This window comes from Acipenser ruthenus, chromosome 8 (genome assembly GCF_902713425.1).
Source record: "Acipenser ruthenus chromosome 8, fAciRut3.2 maternal haplotype, whole genome shotgun sequence".
Classification (NCBI taxonomy): domain Eukaryota; kingdom Metazoa; phylum Chordata; class Actinopteri; order Acipenseriformes; family Acipenseridae; genus Acipenser; species Acipenser ruthenus.
Genome location: NC_081196.1, coordinates 60,468,911 through 60,489,055, shown reverse-complemented (window position 1 = coordinate 60,489,055; position 20,145 = coordinate 60,468,911).

Here is a 20,145-nt window from a genome sequence, read left to right as displayed (position 1 = left end):
CTATCGGAAAGGAAGTCTCAACGTTGTCCCTGATGCCTTATCCAGAGCACCTTGTTCAATATCACCCACAGTAGCTGTCTATGCTGGTAAGAAATAGGACTGCAGCCTAGAACTTCCTACAACCTTAGACCAGATTGCCACTGCTCACTCAAAGACCCATACATTCAAGAAGTAATCTCCAATTTGCACACGTCCACACAAGGTTCTGATAGGATCACCTTCTTACAACAGCAAGGACTGCTATATAGAAAAGTTCCTGTCTCTGGGATCGGCCACAAGTTCCAGCTAGTGGTACCCTCTGAGCTGATTCCAACATTCCTTCTGTACTTCAATGATAATCCTCTAGGAGGTCATATGGGGCGTCTTAAGACCCTCGTAAGAATTCTGGAAGTAGCTTGGTGGCCATCAGTCAGGAAAGACACCTGGCAACACACAAAGGAATGTACCATCTGTCAACAATATAAGCCCTCTAATACTAAACCATCGGGTCTCCTACAATCTAGTTCTGTTAGAGAACCAGGCGAGATGTTGGGACTTGACCTCATGGGGCCGTTTCCGAAGAGCAAAAAATGCAACGTCTACCTCCTGGTGGTAGTGGATTACTACACCAAATGGGTTGAGATGTTTCCCCTAAAAAACAGCAAGACTCCCAAGATCGTCAGTCTCCTTATTCAGGAGATATTTACCAGGTGGGGCACTCCTCGCTATCTTGTTTCGGACCGTGGACCTCAGTTCACAAGCCGCTTGCTAATGGATGTTTGTAAAAACTGGGGAGTAGTACGCAAGTTAACAACCAGTTACCATCCCCAGACTAACTTCACAGAACGCATTAACCGTACTGTGAAGATAATGGTTGCATCCTTTGTTGGTTCACAGCATACTACGTGGGATCAATAGATCGCCGAGTCCAGGTATGCCATTAACTCCGCTAAACAAGAGTCCACCGGCTATACCCCTGCTGAACTGGCATTAGGACGCCACCTTAAAGGACCTCTTGAACGACTAGTAGCTCCAGCTCCATCCACTCCTCAATATGTGCTCTTAGAGAAGCAACAGCAAATAGCACATGAAGTTAGGCGTAATGTAGACAAAGCTCAGGCCAAGCAGGCTAGATATTACAATGCCCATCGAAAAAACCTTCAGTTACAGGTCGGTGACATAGTCTGGGTCAGAGCCCATCCTCTTTCTGATGCCTCTGCTCAATACTCCGCTAAACTAGCCCCTAAATGGGTAGGTCCGGCTACGATCCTTAAGAAACTTTTAAAGAAAACAGTTAACCTCAAACCGTACTATGGTATGGTAACCCCAGCACCTCAACTGGGGGGGGGGGGGCTATGTGGCACTAGCCACACAAGTGTTTAAATAAACACTCCCTTTAGTTAAAATGGCTGGCCAGGTAACTTCTTAATTATGGTATCTATTTAATTAAGGATTCCCCTTTTAAGAAGGCTGAACTCCCATGAGCCTTTGTTCTTTTTTAAACAGGTAGAGGGGGAAGGGAGGCAGGTTTTTGTGTTCTGGGTTCCTCCATTTTGTGGATGGCGGTGTGGTTTGTGTGCAGGTACTGAATGGGTTCCAGTTTTTTGTTCAGGATTTTATTTACAAGAAAATTATATTAAATAAGAACTATACTACCTTGGAGCATCTCTTGGACAACTGGTTACTGTTGGACTGCCACTGGAACTACAGAATAAGCATCAACAAACAAACAAACAAACAGTCGGGTGAGATCATTCCGGGGTTTTTTTTCCATTTTTGATTTGGATTTGTTTCTTTTTTGCTCGGTTGGATTACTTGGATTATTTTTTGGACTTGATTGGTTCAGGACATTGTTTTGCATGCCTTACCCTCTACTATTTGTGTGTTTGTCTTAAATCATTTACGATTCACTTGTGTATAGTTTACTGGTGTGCGTGGCATTAAATTTGTTAATCGAGGACCCTCGTTTTTTCTATTTTATTCGCTGTCGGCTGAAGCTTTTAGTTTCAAACCGTTACAAAGTAAGCATATATGCTATGCTATGCTATGCTATGAGATGGCCATATTTAAAATATGTATTTTATATGCATCTTATAATATAAAGACAGGTTCTGTATTTCTACCGGTATATACCGGTGTGTGTATGTGTGTGTGTGTATGTGTGTGTGTGTGTATATATATATATATATACACACACACACATATATATATATATATTTGGTATGGGGGACCTTGGAAAAAACAGTCCTTTTTCTGCCAAATCTCTCCACCCCCCAACCCCGCCACCCCCTCCTCCAGCATGAACCCCTCCACACCCCCACAGACAGGACAGGAGCACAGGCTGAAAGGGTTAACTTTGTGTGGCTGCACCCCCTCCTGCAGCCTCCTACTTTCTAGCCTGCTTTGCAGGAGAGAGTCTGGTGGTGGGCGCATCCATTTCCTCCAGCGAGGGGGACAGGAGGCCTATCAAGCATGGCTAATCTGAAAGGACAGTTCCTGCTTATTATAGAACCATTGCAGATAATAAAATCTGAATCAAACTGCCGGCTGAAAACCACAGGAGACTTTCCTCCTCTTTAATTTTTAAAGTTATGGAAGCACTTGACACTGAGGTGGATCAGATATCACCAGTTTGCGTGCAAATACTTACTTAAGCAATCCAGTGTGCCTAAAACTGTGCAAAAAAAAAAAAAAAAAACATCAGGTGAGCACCAGTGCTATGGCAACTAATTATGATGTTCCATTCCCCTGCTCTGGCTGTCACAATTGTCCCTAAGTGGTCACGGTTCATTTGTTTCAATTCGTTTTCACAGGGCTAAAGTTATGACAAATTTATGTTTTGGCTGCAGGAAACTGGTAGCAATCACGAAACCACCAAAACATCAAAACAGAAGGGAGTGCGTCTGTGAACATGCAGGCTGCTGAAATCCCCAGGCTGACTGCGAGGCAGAGCTGAGTTCAGTGGATAAGAGGAGGCAGTGATGCCTGCTGGCTGCATGCAGCTCCTCGATGCTGGTTCTTTATGTCCTGCAAGAGATTCACTTTGGTAATTAGATTTGTTTTTTTGCTCTTTTGTTGCACTTCAAACAGCTAACAAGTTTGTCTCTCACATTGTGGGAATGTTCCTCTGAGTTTGAGTTTGAAATCCCACTTACAGTACACAGACAAAATGATGTAAAGTTATTGATCGTTTGTGTTGAATCTAAAACAGATGAAGTCCTAAATATCATTGCCAAAATGTAAGTGGTCTTGAACCAGTCCAGTTTCCAACTTGTTCCTGAACCAGTCCAGAAGAAATGTGAAATAAAAATTAGAAGGGGGATGTTTATGTGGAAGTTAATTTGTAATTATTTGTAATTATTATAACGTGATGGCAGTTTTTATATTTGCCACTGTTTAAATCATTACGGTAGTATTCTCAACATGCTATTCATTCTGTGAAAGGAAATTAATATTTAAATGTTATTGTTTAAAGATGACTAGCTCTTGAACCAGCATGACCAGTTGAACCTTTACAACCAGCTCTTTCCTATTTAAAAAAAATAAGCAATGGCAGTAAGATTGACTTGCTAAGGGGCAGACGTCTGTTATATAACAGATCCGCAACGCATGCCACTTTTTAGTGGCCCTTTTCAATTTAAACCTATATGAAGTTTTATAGCATTGTATAGGTTCAGATGCGATAACTGGAAGCTGCAGGGACAGGAAGTTGAACATCACCTGCCTGTTGCATAGAAAACAGTGTTACAGCTCTGTGTGCTATAAGAATGCACCTTGTTATCAGTTACAGCGAAGCGTGTACTAATCTGCAAACACCTGCGGGGCTGCCCATCTGTTTTGGAGGATGCAATGGGCAGGTTGATTTGTAGCTTCTGCAGAGAGATCCAAGCACATCAGAAGAACAACACAAACATACATGAACACAAACACCCTGGAAGAACACCAGGAGCTGCTCAGAATGAAATGATAAAAACACTCCCTCGTCTCGGTGATCAAAACCAGGGGTTTAATTCCCAGGCTTAATCCCACTTCATTTTTCTCTGTGATTGGGAATTTTCACATCCTTATCCAGAGAATGTATACATTACCACACTGAAAGTCACCGAAATGTCATTTTCAGATAGAAAATGTATGTATGGTCATACCAGACTGCTCTAGGTATAGAATAGTTTAGTAGTATAAAAGTGTTTTCTGTCCACAGACAAGGTGGTGAGGCAACCAGATGCACAGGCAGTGACTGGGAGCAAACACAGATGCACAGGCACTGACTGGGGCATAAACACAGATGCACAGGCACTGACTGGGGCATAAACACAGATGCACAGGCAGTGACTGGGAGCAAACACAGATACAAAGGCACTGAATGTGAGCAAACACAGATGCACAGGCACTGACTGGGGCATAAACACAGATGCACAGGCACCGACTGGGGCATAAACACAGATGCACAGGCACTGACTGGGGCATAAACACAGATGCACAGGCACTGACTGGGGCATAAACACAGATGCACAGACAGTGACTGGGAGCAAACACAGATACAAAGGCACTGAATGTGAGCAAACACAGATGCACAGGCACTGACTGGGGCATAAACACAGATGCACAGGCAGTGACTGGGAGCAAACACAGATACACAGACACTGACTGGGGGACAAACACAGATGCACAGACAGTGACTGGGGCACAAACACAGGTGCACTTTTTGAAATGTAGACAGACTACATCACTTCCTATTCCTTTATGCAGTTCCCTGTGAAAATTCCCATTTCTGAAATAGTGTAAATATACATTTAATCAGTTAAAAATAAATACAAGGGGCTCCCTGGTGGCACATCCAGTAAAAGCACTCGCCTAGAGTGCACGATGCGCCTTATAGTCTGGATGTCGCCACTTAGAGTTCAGGCTATTCCTTTGCCAAAAAGCGGGCGGCTAACGGCACACGCTTCAGAGGACAGCGTGTGTTCGTCTTCGCCCCTCCCGAGTCAACACAGGGGTGGTAACAGTTAGCTGAGCCTAAATATAATTGGACACTACTAAATTGGGGAAAAAATAACAAAAAAGGAATTGGCGACTACCAAATTTTAGAATAAATAAATAAATACAGCAAACGTTTGCCTTATTGATGCATTGCCTGTTACACTGCATTTAGGAACCTGCACACAGTTTCTTTAAAATGTCTTCAATGAAAAAGACACCAGCTGCATCAAAGTTGGGAAATATTCCTACTAACGATCATTCTGTCCAGTACAAGAAGGTTTCATTTGTCTGTTGTCATTTTTATATTTATTTATGTTTTTATTTTGTTTGATAATTCACTGCAGGTGAAAACAGAATTTAGCATATGTTTTTCAGGTAAGCATTTTAATATTTAGGAACATTTGTTGTATAATAACTCTAGAGAAAATTATACATTTTGAATGTGACAGTATTTTTTTCTGCTTTTATACATTATGTTTAATTGTGAAATAACTTGAAATATTTATTTTTAGACTGTAGAAAACTACAGACCTAACCATAAATCTTTGCTATTTACAATGTTTTCCTGTACTTTTTAATGTTTTTACCATGCTTTACTGCATTTCCCGATGTTTTAGGGTATACTGCATTAATCCTTTGAAAGCAGTGTACTAAAGACAGGTGTTTTTAGAAAGAAAAAAAATACAATAATTGAATCCCAATTAAGATGACTGACAGCACCCTGGTCTATGGAAGTAATTTCGTTTTTTTGTTTGTAAGCGACCAAGTGCCAATTACCAATAGCTGCTAGACAAGGGATATGATAAGTTGTCTCTTGCCAAAATCCGTCATTGGCAAGCATTGTATAGCAAGGGTCAGACCACAACCTTGAATGTGTTATTTTTCTGGCTGATAATTTTAAGAAATATGAAAGAGGTAATAGAGACTCTGACAGCCTAATGAATGACTTCACACACTTGAAAGGCAGAAGAGTTTTGTTTTTAACAACTGATCTTTATTTCGAACAAAATGTGCTATTTGTTAATTACAATAATATGGAATTTTTAAGCAGTCTATGAATCATTCTGCAGGTGTGAGGAAAATGAAATGACTCTTTGGGTCCTTACATTAATAAATGACCTAAGAGGAGAAGGGGAGAATGGAATATTATTTTGATAAAGTCGCCAGCACTCTGCCAGTAAGGAAGAGATCAACCAGCTGAGCCTGAAGAACTGTCACATAAACCAGACCAGAAAAAACATGTAATTGGAAAAATATCCTGGAATCCTGTCTGTTTTTTTTGTTTTGTTTTTTTAGTATTATTCTTAATATTATGCTGGGGCTGTCAAATTGGTGGCAATTATTTTTTATTAGGAACCTCAGAATTGCCATTTACCAATCAGGAAGCTCCATTGCAGGACACCACCACACAGTAGTTAACCACAGAACTTTCAGATAGAACCTCTAGCAGATGACATGACAATGCCCTTTTTTTAGGGTTCTATTGCGTAATGCATTCATTCTGCATGTGTACACTGCTCTCTATTTTATACAATACACACAGACATCTTCAACTTCCTTACAGGTTTTAGGTAAAAAAATAAAAAATAAAAAATAACATAATAACACTGTTTTGATCTTCCTAAAATGACCTATTTTGAAATCTTCTTTTTGTGAACTTCAATATCTTCATTATATGATAAGTATGTAAAGAACTTACAACTGGATCTATATTTTTTTAACAAAGGATTATTACTGTTTTTGATGAAATACAAATAGACACAGCAAAAGACTGTAAGTACAGTTTAGGATAAGTACTCCAATATTACTCTTGTGACCAGAATCTGTTCCCAGAGATTTGGAATTAGCGAGGGTAAAATACTCTACTGTACATGGCAGGCATTCTGTTTTTTGGTCTAATCTCAGGATTGTGTGTGTGTTAATAAAACAAAGAGATATAGACAAGATTCAAGCTTGGCTTGACACATGGCAGATGCAAAAACATTAGAGGCAAGTACAATATGAATAGTAACGAAATAGAGGAGGCAATGTATAAAAAGGACTTGGGGGTCATAGTGGATGAATCTCTTAAACCAACTAGACAGTGAGGAGAAGCTATAAAAAAGGCAAATAGAATGTTAGGTTATATAGCCAAGACAGCTGAATTCAAATCAAGAGAGGTTATAGTAAAATTATACAATGCACTGGTATGACCACACCTAGAATACTGTGTACAGATCTGGTCCCCATATCATAAGAAAGACATTGAGGCATTGGAGAGAGTACAGAGGAGAGCAACACGATTAATCCCAGGATTGAAGGGTATGTCATATGAAGATAGACTGAAAGAGTTCAATCTGTATAGCCTAGAAAGCAGCACCAGAGGCGACTTAACAGAGGTATTTAAAATTGTCAAGGGGTTTAACAAAGCAACTGCTGAGAATTATTTTTCACAGGTCCCAGAGAACAGAGCCAGGGGCCACGGGTGGAAGCTGAAGCAGGGCATATTCAGAACCCTTTCTTTTTCACAGAAAGGGTGGTGAACCATTGGAACAGGCTGCCGGGCAGAGTTGTTGAAGCAGAGACTATCAGATCCTTCAAGAATAGACTGGATGCGGCCTGTTTAGCCACGGAATCCCAGAGGTTTCATTTCCCCTACTAACCTGTTTTTTTAAATTATTATTTTCCTCTCCTGAGTGCTAACAGACCACTCTGGCATTCTCGTTCTAGAATTTCTTATGTTCTAATGTTCTATGGGGCTTCCATTGAAACATCAGCAAACTTCAAATTGAAATCCTGTTCTGTCATCTGTCTATTCTGCTGCCATTATCTCAAACATGAGATAGCTTAATCACAAACAGGTCTATCTGTGGGCAAATGTTCAAATAGATATAAAAAAGATACATACCAATCCAAACAAGCTACTTATATACTTTGCAAGAAAGGGGCATCTATATATCAGAATCCCTACACTAGCTGTGTGAGAGAAAGAAAGAAAGAAGCAAAGGAACGGCAGAATTCTGCAATAAAAAAAACAATTTTACCTTTGCTAATAGCAGGGGTAAGAGTATTTTTTTTTCTTTTTTTGTGAAACAGAATAAGCTGCCATTATTATCTCAAATTTAATTATTGCTTTATCGCCCACACTAACCACTTTCAGGCAAAATCAGGTATTTATCAAGAATAATTAAATACCCATAAAAGTCAGGGCCTTTACACTACAGTAGCTGGTTAACCTTTATATTGTTGTCAGTCAGTGTTCATTTTTAGGCGGATGGGGAAAAAATGAAAAAAATATGCCCAGAGGGTGAACTTGAAAAATGATTAGTCTTTTCAAGCAAATATTCTGAAGTGGAATTGGCTTTATCGTCTATAGAAAAGTGAACTTTAAAGATGCTGAGATATAAAAATATAATTAGAGTGTTACTAATTGCACAGGCATATTAAAAGGACCCCAGAAAGTGACCTCCTTTAATAGGGGGAATGTGTGTGTGGAAAAATATGTCTTAATCTTCCCACAATGCTTAGATAAATGTCAAGTGTATCTATCACCTCAATTAACCACAGAGAAAAAAGCTGTCAGGATCTAATTCTTTTTGTGACAAGGCGTTTATACTGCGATCGGCAGAGGAGGAAGCAGGCATCTGCTTAGGAAGAGCTGTGAGTCAAAGGTACTGAGACACATGCTTTGGATTCCACATGCAAACTGCTGATTAGCACCATGGTGAATGCACAGTGCCTCTGCAGCCTGCACTGAATACCAGGGTTATATAACAGGGATACTGTACCACAACATGATGAAAGAGTAACATTCGGAATTCAGCAAGCAAGTTCACTGCTCGGATCACTAGTGTGGTAAAGTTACTTTTCCAGCTTTCATTGTTAGGCATGTAAAGCATCTCCCATAGTGTATCTGTACCTTTATGAGGAGCCATGTCTTTATATTACAATACGCTACATTGAGGTTTTAAAATCCATTTGCTTATCAAGGTTTTTATCAGACAATTTTGTCTTCCCGTGACTCGGGTGTTTTTCGGGTGGGGTTGTGGGTTCCATAGATCCTACTACAGTATTTCAATTGTAATCATTGTTACAATAGTCTGTATCTTGTTCAATAATAATGTATTAATACATTTTACATAATATACTAGGTGTGTCTATAAACTATTTCTAAATAACATCTTGTGGGAGAAGAAGACTGGATCCGAGTGTTGTGAGACACCATATGAAAATCAAACTGCTCAAACTGTGCCAGGATAAACTGCTCTTAATATTTATTTTTATTTTTTATTTTTTATGTAAGTCTGGTAGCTGAATAAGTGCACTGTATAGAAGCAGCTGTAATAATTTATACAAAATGATTGTATTCATATATCATACATGGTAGTTTTGGTATTGGGACATGAAGTGTACTACTCCAAACAGCTGTGTGTGATTTGTAATTAGGGCTTCTGATTGTCAGTGTTTTCCAGGGTTTTTCCATGAAATAACTAAATGGGCTTTTAAATCGTAAATCTTACTTTTTCATTACAAAGCAGAAGCGACTTCTCTTTATTAATATAAATACAGTCACGCAGAACAATTGTAATAAAGTGTGTCCAGCAAAAATACTGTATTTTTCATTCTAGCTTTCATAAAGATGAGTCGCTTATTAACATGTTGCAATCTAGTTTGTACAGTTCTGCTTGTTCATCAACAATTCAGATTTGGCCAATTTAAAAGCTAATTTAGTTGTATCACAGAAAAAAAAACATAAATTAAATACATTTTCCTATTAACATGTTTCTCTGTTGTGGTTGAGATACACGAATGGCTTAACAGGGAGAGAGAGTAGAAAAGTTGGCAGAAGACACTGAAAATCAGAAGCCCTGTTTATAATTCAAATCTCAGCATCCATATAAAAAAAGAGAGAAATAAAAAAAGCGGATTGTAAGTTTGTTTCACTAGCCCTGCTATCAACTGTTAAATCAGATGCTGTTTGGGTTTTAAAATGTACATTTTCAATGTGTTTCCTTTGCCCTGTACTGTGCATGTGGGTAAGTTAGTTTTCTTCTTAACAGTGGGATTGTTTCTTATAAAAGGCTCCTTCCACCATCTATATGTTCAACCATTCCACCTTTTACAAGATGCTGCAACTAAAGAGAAGTCAAAGAGGGTAAAGCAAGCAACATGTTATCACTGCTGCCCCACGTGTTCTGCTTAGGATCTATTGGTTATCCTTGTATTGCATACTTCGGAGTCTTTCATTTCTCAGTTTTACTACAAAGTTCCAGCTGCACTCACACCATGTGACCTTCTGAACAGCAAGTGATTAGATGACAAGTTGAATTCTCTTTTTTTCTACAGCTGTGTATCCTGAATTAGTATACAAAACAAGCAAAGCAACACAGGTCTTGTTAAAATGAGAACAGGTCCTGTATAAAAGGTTACCATAATAAAAGTGTAGCAAAGTGTAAGAAAGCTTAGTGAAAGCATGGTAAAGCATAGAGAAGTATTGTAAAGAATAGCGAGCTATGGTAAAGCATATTAATGAACATGGAAAAGCTGGGTAAACTATGGTAAATGCATATAGTATAAACATGTGAAAACTGCAAAAATACGGTGTAATAATATCATGGTAAACGTTTATAAGGGGTTGGGGTAATGCTTCAAATGGCAATTGGAGATAAGCAAATGGATTTTAAAACCTTGTGTTTGTCTGGAGCTGAGACAGAACTCGGAAGCTAAAGAGCTTAGATGGAATGGGTCTCCATAGGATTTGATAAGACTGCAGTCCGGCTCTGCGAGCGTGGCAGCTGCAAGCCTTATGGGAAGCACCACAGCAATCTTGTGTGGTAAACTTCCAATTTAACTTAATTTCCTGCAAAAAGAGGCAGACTGGCGTTAACTGATAGATAGGGTTCTGTCTTGAAAGATGAAGTATCCGTTATACTTTGTGTTTTTCTTTCTGTGCATAGCTGCCAGGAGGATAATTGCTGGGTAATACAATCATGATTAAGAATTAAGCTTTTTTTACATAAGTGTGCAGACTGCAGATCATTTCAAATGTTGACTGTGCATTAGGCTATCAGATGTACATTATAGAAAAGGAGAAAAGACTACATCTGGTTTACAAATTAAGGCTAAAAAAATATGCAGTACGAGACTCAAGCAATACATCTGAGAAAAGGTGGAACTCACAAAACAAAGGTGAGCAAAACAAGTTAATCCTTCTATCTATCATTGTTTACTTCAATGTAGTAATAACCTATTTACAGCAATAGTCACCTATGCAACAGCAACACAAATGCAACCCACACCATGTAAATATGCCTGAAACTATTCTGTTAAATGTGTAATTAAAGCCTTGCAGTTATACTACAGTCCCAGAATGAAACTTGGTTCACAGTTGAATTAGATGCCATTTATGTGTCATGATTCAGTTCCAACACGCCCAATGTTGTGTTCTCCAGTTCTCTTGTGTTTTAGTACAGTGACAGACTCGGGGTGGTTATTGTGCCATGTTCACATGAAAATGAACACAGTGTCTATATTTATCCACACATATGCTCTTTGTTTCTTTTCTCTGAATAAACACACCAACTATGACTGACAGCTGTTCCATGCTGCTTTAATTGTGTTTAAATCACCCAGCGCGGTGCCACGGTAAGCAGTCTTTATATTTTTACAGGAAAGCTGGTTTTCTTTAATTGTTTTCAGGGTACCCACCCAAAACCCCCTCCTGCCACACTGTACGTCAGTGTGCTGGGACCTGTGGTAATGTGGTACCAGCTGGAAGCACTCGTTTCAATATACAGATAGAGGCTTTCAGACTAGCCAGTAAACCAAAAAACTGAAATCACAACCAAGTACGGTAAAACTACTAGGTTAGGGTTGTTCTTATTAACACGTACTAATACATGCATGTTCTTTCACAGCACCCGGGTTACCATGGCACTAGGGCCTTGCCATCTGCTACCCGTATTCAAATGATAGCTCTGGTTGAAAATTATGTTTAACAATATGGGGTGCTCATGGTAAGAGACAGGACTTGCCACACAAAGGTATCCAGGCACCACTCCAGCAAACAGTGGACAATGACATACTGGAGAAACAAAGCTTTAACAGAAAGAACCGATTTGATTGGTCTGTAATTGCATCCTTTTGAAAATGGTTTGAATGCAATACTAATTACAACCAAATTGAAAAGAGCAGCATGTACTCCAGTTATATTCCATGAGAAATGAAATATGTATTTCAGTGAAACCAGTGCAACTAGAAAATGGCTTATGGTATAAATGCCATGGATGAATAAAGACCCTGTTCAAACAATCTAAACACCTCCACGTTTGGGTTTTATAATGCCGACCATTTAAACACCCAATGATACAAGCATCACCGCTGCTGTTTTCACACAGTCATTGTGCTGTTTCCAGGATAGCTGCTGAAACTATGTGGAAGTAAAGTTAATCTATAGCAAGGTAGAGGTGGTTCACCATATCCCAACATGTCACAGTGTCCCCTACCAGTAAGGCACACAAGGAGGCCAGGCGGAGACTAGCCAGATTGGTCCTTGCCTACAGGTTCAGTTGCTTTGGTTCATCGGATGAAATCAGACGTTTGTCTTTACTGCCAGGATGGAGGTCGCACTTTGATCCTCAGTCCTCCTGACCGGCATCTTGCAGCTTTGATGTGATGGAGTCAAATAATTGAATTAGCAAAAAAGAAAAAGAGGCTAAAACTAAAACTACAACGATCTCAAAACTATAAATAGAGAACTTGCTTTTGTGTGTGTATGTGTGACAAGGGGTGTCGGCAAAAGACTTTAGCAGAATGAATAAATGTGTTAATTGAAAATCTCTCATGCCAAAAGCAAGAAATAGCACTCAACACTTTCTGAAAAAAAGTGAAGTTCACAGAGGTGTATTCTCACAACATAATGGGGATGGATGTCTTTGGAAGACATGTGCTATTGTCTTTTGAGACACTGTTGAGCTTGGAAATGTGTTCTCATTAATGGATTTTCCTGTCAGTTGATTTGGGGAGTCCGCTGATGTAGAACAATGTGCACACTTGGACCGGTTCTAATCCTGTATGTTAATAAAGCAGGTGGTACTTTATCAACAAGCCCAGAGCACTGAAGTCGATGCATTATTCAAAGTCACTTTGACAATCTGTTTATTACAATCATGTCACATTTTTGTGTTTTGTCTTTATTGCTGTTGGTATTCTTGCATCTTTCATTTGCTATTTGTAATTAGATTCCTGAGTACTTAAATCTTTGCAACGTGTGCCTATCACAAGGCATTTTACCAGCTGTATGTTTTCTTCATCTTGCATTTCTTACACGTTTAAGATCCCTTTTGCATTTGCATGTGCTGTATCATTCTCTGTTGCAGTTTCTGGTTTGAACATTTGCTGCCATGCCACAGTCTACAATGTGGAGGTATTTGGATCATTTTGAATAGGGGGTTTTCATTTGATGCAGCATTTATACTATGATTTGTTTTTTACTTATACTGGGAACTTTGAAACAAGAACGACAATCATACTGTATAATGCTTTCTGTTATACAATTACCGGAAATAATAGTGTTGTGTTGATGTTGACAACTAATGATTGCCGTGATACCTCAAATATTACCTGTTTACTACCAGTGCAAAACGACTGAGCGGAACATTTGTTTGTGATTTTAACCCCATCAGAAAATGTCTTTGTGCAATATTCACTGTCGAGACTGGTACTAGAAGACCAGGTAATCTGCAGAGGCAGTACAGTACTTTCTGGATCTTGCCAGAGCTGATGCCTAGAAGCCAGATACTTTCTGGCAAAACACACTGGGAAGAAAAATTACTGAAATAAATGTGATGGGAAAATTTAGGCTTGGTTAATAGAGAGATCCACTAGGATTGTTTCTGACCCATCGGCAGTGCTCCTGCTGCCTAGTACATTGTTGTAACTCCAACGGGATGTTGTGAAACAGTAAATCACATAAAACAATGTCCAACACATTTGCAAGTGCTAGGAAGTTCGTTGGGCAGAGGTTTGTGGTCCAGAACCCATGTCTTATTACAGTATAAAATTTAAATAAAGGCCAAGGGGATGGAGGGGCCTGTTTCATCTAAATGCTATTGAACACAGCTAGCAGGAAGTGCAGCAGTGTCTCAGGTCAAGGTCTCCGGGAGCTTAGTGCCCAGGCTATCTATGGAAGTGTGCCAGAAACATGTGCGGACCACGTCTCCCAGACTGTAGGAAGAGATCCAGGATAACACAGAGCTAACATACTATTAAGGCATTGTGTACATTGATTGGTTTTATGCACTTGTTCAAATAACTTTTGGCAAATTAAGTTTTGCTTCGGTTGTGCAATCCCATGACCAAGCCAGTTGTCTCTCTGCAGGTGTCTGCTTGAGCCCACCAGGCGACTGGCCAGTTGGGTCCTCTGTAGCACAATGAGGAGAAATAAGCACAAAAGTATGAAAACCGGCGACTTTACACAGCCCGGACGCTCACCTGCGCTCACCTGCGCTCACCTGGCTGTATAACTCTCCCTGTCGACCGCGCAGCCGTGTTTTTACCAAGTAAGCCACTCAGGGATCCAAACCTTAAGTAACATTTGAGGTATTTATTATCACAGTTGGGTGTACTTCAGAATTGGTTTGGAAGAATTGATGTGAAGATTTAGCAGTTGTCCGTATAGTTTTAAAACCTACTGTTTATAACCTGGACACCACAGAGTGAAGCATCACACCTGAGGGACGGCACTTCCTTTACCTAGGTTCCCCTCAACACCATGCTTGTTTAACGGACATGCAGAGGAGCCTGGCTCTTTAGCATAGTGGCCCAATCTCTCCCCTTACATTGGTGCCGTGACTCGGCTCTTACAGATTTATAGTGTGTGGCGCAGATGTCTGACTTATAGGACACCCTGTAGAATACACTTGTGCTTTGTGAGATAATCATGTATATTGCTGTTGAAAACAGTTCCAGTTGATTTGATTTTATTATTTGAGATCTGATCTAATACTTTATATTACCACCCACCAAGTCAATTAAAGAGGGCTTAAGTAAGGGAGGACCCACCAGTCATTCATTTCATGTGCTAAAATAATACTTTGCTACCACATTTCCTCACCTCCAACCCACCTCAGAGAAATAAGTAGAACCGTTTTTCACAAAGGCTGTATCTCTCACTATCTCTCACTTATTCCATTTTCACTATTCAAGTCATTCTAGCCTGCAGTTCATATTATTTCCATTTTCAGAATAGATTACTTTATTAGCCTTTCGTACCTTCTGTATTAAATCTTTCAAAATTTATTTCAGGTTTGCTTTTGAAACATGTGTCAGCCTTGTTCTCCAAAACCACCAATCAAAGTCTTTTTCCTGTATGTCTAAATCCCTCTCTGATCTCTTTTCATGTTTTTCCCACTGCAATGTAAATATTATTTGTGGGCTACAGGCCGTGTCAAAATCTAGATAACATGCAACACTACACAGATGAGTTTAAGTATAAGGTTTTCAACTACATATCTGTCATTTTAAAGCCAAGAAAAATGAATTCCTAACTATTTTGTTAAGGATATAACCAAACGAATAAGCCCTTAATATTCTGGATTTGGGTTGGTGCACATTCCTAAGTAAGACCTCTCATAAGCCATACAATCCTCTTGGGTATTATGGGGTTTACTCCCTTGCTATTCATTTCATATGCTAAAATAATGCAACATCTTTCTTTCACCTCAAACCCACCTCAGAGAATTAGGCACAAAGGGCATGTATGAGGCAACTTCAGAAAAACTGGTTGATGCATCCTTTCTTTCCATTTCTCTCACTCCATATTCCCTACTGATGTTAACTTCCATATCCCTGTTCTATTGGGTCGTATTATCAAGTAACCGCTGATATGATTGCCCTGTCTTACTCATTGATGATTCATTTTCTTGGAATAGGAAGACTAATTTCCAAAGAGAAAATGTGGTTCCTGCAAAGCAATGCGTATATCATGGTAAAGCACATTTGGTTTATAAGGAATGATTGAAGGGAAAATAAAAGCCCAACAAACTACAGCCAGCATTCAGTGCTTCAGTCAAAAATAAGGCAGTTTAGTCAGCAACAAGTTGGCAAATATAACATCTTGGAACATGCCCGGCTGAGATTTTTGTATAAATCAGAGAAGTGGTTTCTTCATATTTTTCCCTGGTATTGAGACAAATGTTCATAACCTTGACTGACGTCTGAAATAAGTAACATGCATTCTACTGCGTAAAAAATATTCTAATATTCTAAAAAATCCATGTTTGTCCCAAAACTCTCCCCCCCCCCCCCCCCCACCCTTAAAAGGGGGACAGCTGCTGCTCAATTATCAACACGAGCAGTTTGAAGGTGCAAGGAGAGTCATATAAATGGGTTTAAATAACTATCATCCATTTGTAATGTATTTAGGGTTATAAATTAGTGATGCTGCTTGCTGAAGGCACCATCGTGTTTGCTTTAATCTCTGTACTCAGATTAGTAAACCAAACATCTCAGTAGCAGTTTCAAAATAGTTAGAAGTCGGAACTATTGAAAAAACTAAAACATGCTGGTAGGCCGTTTTGTAGGCTACCTAGTGTTAGCTGCCTTCATAACTTACCTTGTGGAATTACCTACAGTGTAGTAATGATATACACAGGTAATCCATTGAGATACCTTGAACTATATCAGTTCTCAAAAGTGATTCTGTGTCCGGGCTACTGTGCAAACATGTGGAAACTCAATGATACTTAGTCACAACGTCTGCATCAATTCTATTTCAGTTAGATCTATAGTTGGTATTGGTGCAGTTTTTAATTCCAGGTCAAGTGTCAGTCTTCTGGATTGCAAAGGCATAACAGTTTCCAAACCATCTTACACATTTCTCAAGCGTAACTACATTGTGTCTGCTGTGCAAGGTCTGAGGCAACGTGTGGAAAACTGCGTTCCATATTTACATACGTTACGTGTTTAATTAGACATTCATCACTAGATGGCAATACCACAGTGTTGCAAAAGCACACATTCAACAAAATGGCTTCACTAGCAAAGCTAGAGCTACATTTGAACCTGGCGTGGTTACCATGCGTTGCAGTTTGTCAGACACAGCCCTGAAACTCACTTATTTGTACACACACCATTGCCTAGCTTTTGTTCAAAAAGCCCCCTCAGTTTTTCACACAAGTCCATGCCTCTGAATCCATATGGTAAGCAACTTCATTGATTTCCCAGGTTTATAACACCTCTTTCCTGCCACAGTCGACATGAAAATAAACAAAACGGACAGTCGTGTTATTAAATCTTCAAGCTGTTCTACACATATTGATTCGTTCTCAGTCTCGTAAGGATTAGTTCAGGATAGAATGCCAATGCTAGCAGTGCCAGGTTCCTAATACAGGAATTAGGAGGATGCCAAGACTACATTTTGGTGTCAGACAATCACATGCTATCACATCTCCAGGTATTCTTAATAAGAATTTGAGCTCCCATTTCAACTTTACAGACAGGGAATGGGGACGATTAGTTTAGCCTGGGGACAACACTGAGGCTAACGGTACCTATTGAGTGTGTGAAGTGAAACTTTATACCTTAGTGGAAGCATTTGATTGATGGACATCATTTTAGACAGTTTGTTGCAATTATAAAAGTTCACTAAGTTAACTAAATACTGGGGGCTATTTGAATTAAAGCACGACAAGAATAACCTTCAGTTCTCAGAAGAAGAAATAAAATTCACAACCAAGGAGCTAATTATATTTAGCTCTGAAAGGCAGTTAAGGTTACAGGGAAATGAATTCAAGTATTAAAGTATGGAGGAGACCCCATAATGCAGAGGTCAGAAGAACGTAAGTGCTGTAAATATAGAAAGAGACCCTTTCTTTTAGTCTACAAACAGGGTGACTTTGTCAAAGTGCCCTGTGTCCTACATTGTACAAGGGACTTTGTATTCTCCTTTCTCTTTTAGGAACCGATACCAGTTTGAACTTCGCTCATGGTTATGAATATAGGCTAATATGTGGCTTTGCTGTGTCCCAGTCTGACCTTCTTGATTCTTGTCTCTAGAAGCACTTGGTGTTTGCAGGCATACGACATTGGAGCAGGATCCTGGCAGACCTCATCTTAAAAAATGCCTCCCCTTAAGAGTATTCTCACGCAATATGAATAATATTGAATGCTACCAACAGACCTATGGGATTCTACAATTTAAACACTGTGTGTGCGATCAAATATTAAATCAATGTGTGCCATATCCAGGCTGGTAGTACAGTATACTTCATCCACTATTCTTCTTATTATTCAATCTGGCACCAGTTTTATTAAATACAATATGTCCAGATGTGACCTTGCCAGATACACAATTTCAATTCAGTAGAATTAAAGACAAGCAAAATGCCCAGGTGCAGGATATACAAGGTACATGCAAACTCAGTAGGCAGCCATAGATATAAAGATACCGTATGCAATTGCTTGTGGAGTAGATTAATACAATGTAGTGATTAGTCACTTGAGAAATAACCCTAGTCCCTTCTCTCAGTTAGTATGGGGAAGTACATTACAGCTGCTGCAAGTGTAAATACAGTACAGTATTGTGTGTAATGAACATCGCATATAAATTTAAAGATCTCAGCAACTGTTTTGTTCAACTGTCCAACACTATAGTATTTTGACACATGGGGAAACCCCAGAGAATCATATTATACCTCTGTTTTGTTTAAAATTAATCAACTATAACTGCTTACCTCTATCACCTCTATGAGTAAGAAAATTACTTTTTTTTTTTACATTCCAAATGGCAAAACAGCAAAAAAACAAGCGTTCTTAACAACAACAGTGATTGCATTTGATCTGCCCCTGGTGAAACAGGTCACAATCACACGAGTGCATGTCAGCAGTGATTGTGTTTGATCTGCCCCTGGTGAAACAGGTCACAATCACACGAGTGCATGTCAGCAGTGATTGTGTTTGATCTGCCCCTGGTGAAACAGGTCGCAATCACACAAGTGCATGTCAGCAGTGATTGTGTTTGATCTGCCCCTGGTGAAACAGGTCACAATCACACGAGTGCATGTCAGCAGTGATTGTGTTTGATCTGCCCCTGGTGAAACAGGTCACAATCACACGAGTGCATGTCAGCAGTGATTGTGTTTGATCTGCCCCTGGTGAAACAGGTCGCAATCACACGAGTGCATGTCAGCAGTGATTGTGTTTGATCTGCCCCTGGTGAAACAGCTCGCAATCACACGAGTGCATGTCAGCAGTGATTGTGTTTGATCTGCCCCTGGTGAAACAGGTCGCAATCACACGAGTGCATGTCAGCAGTGATTGTGTTTGATCTGCCCCTGGTGAAACAGGTCACAATCACACGAGTGCATGTCAGCAGTGATTGTGTTTGATCTGCCCCTGGTGAAACAGGTCGCAATCACACGAGTGCATGTCAGCAGTGATTGTGTTTGATCTGCCCCTGGTGAAACAGGTCACAATCACACGAGTGCATGTCAGCAGTGATTGTGTTTGATCTGCCCCTGGTGAAACAGGTCACAATCACACGAGTGCATGTCAGCAGTGATTGTGTTTGATCTGCCCCTGGTGAAACAGGTCACAATCACACGAGTGCATGTCAGCAGTGATTGTGTTTGATCTGCCCCTGATGAAACAGGTCGCAATCACACAAGTGCATGTCAGCAGTGATTGTGTTTGATCTGCCCCTGGTGAAACAGGTCACAATCACACAAGTGCATGTCAGCAGTGATTGTGTTTGATCTGCCCCTGGTGAAACAGGTCGCAATCACACGAGTGCATGTCAGCAGTGATTGTGTTTGATCTGCCCCTGGTGAAACAGGTCGCAATCACACGAGTGCATGTCAGCAGTGATTGTGTTTGATCTGCCCCTGGTGAAACAGGTCGCAATCACACAAGTGCATGTCAGCAGTGATTGTGTTTGATCTGCCCCTGGTGAAACAGGTCGCAATCACACGAGTGCATGTCAACAGTTTTATTCTGGCATTTTTGTATACTTGTTAAAATATTAATAATATTTTCAGTATTTCATCTTTTTTTTTTTAAATCACTAAAGTGTTAACAACAGTGTTAGGTCTAGACATCTTCAAATGTCACAGTAGTAGGTACCAACTGCCGAGCAAGCACCAGCTAAACAGTAATTGGTACACACACAAATAAAAAACACTTGATTTTCCTTCTGCTCAGTGATATCAT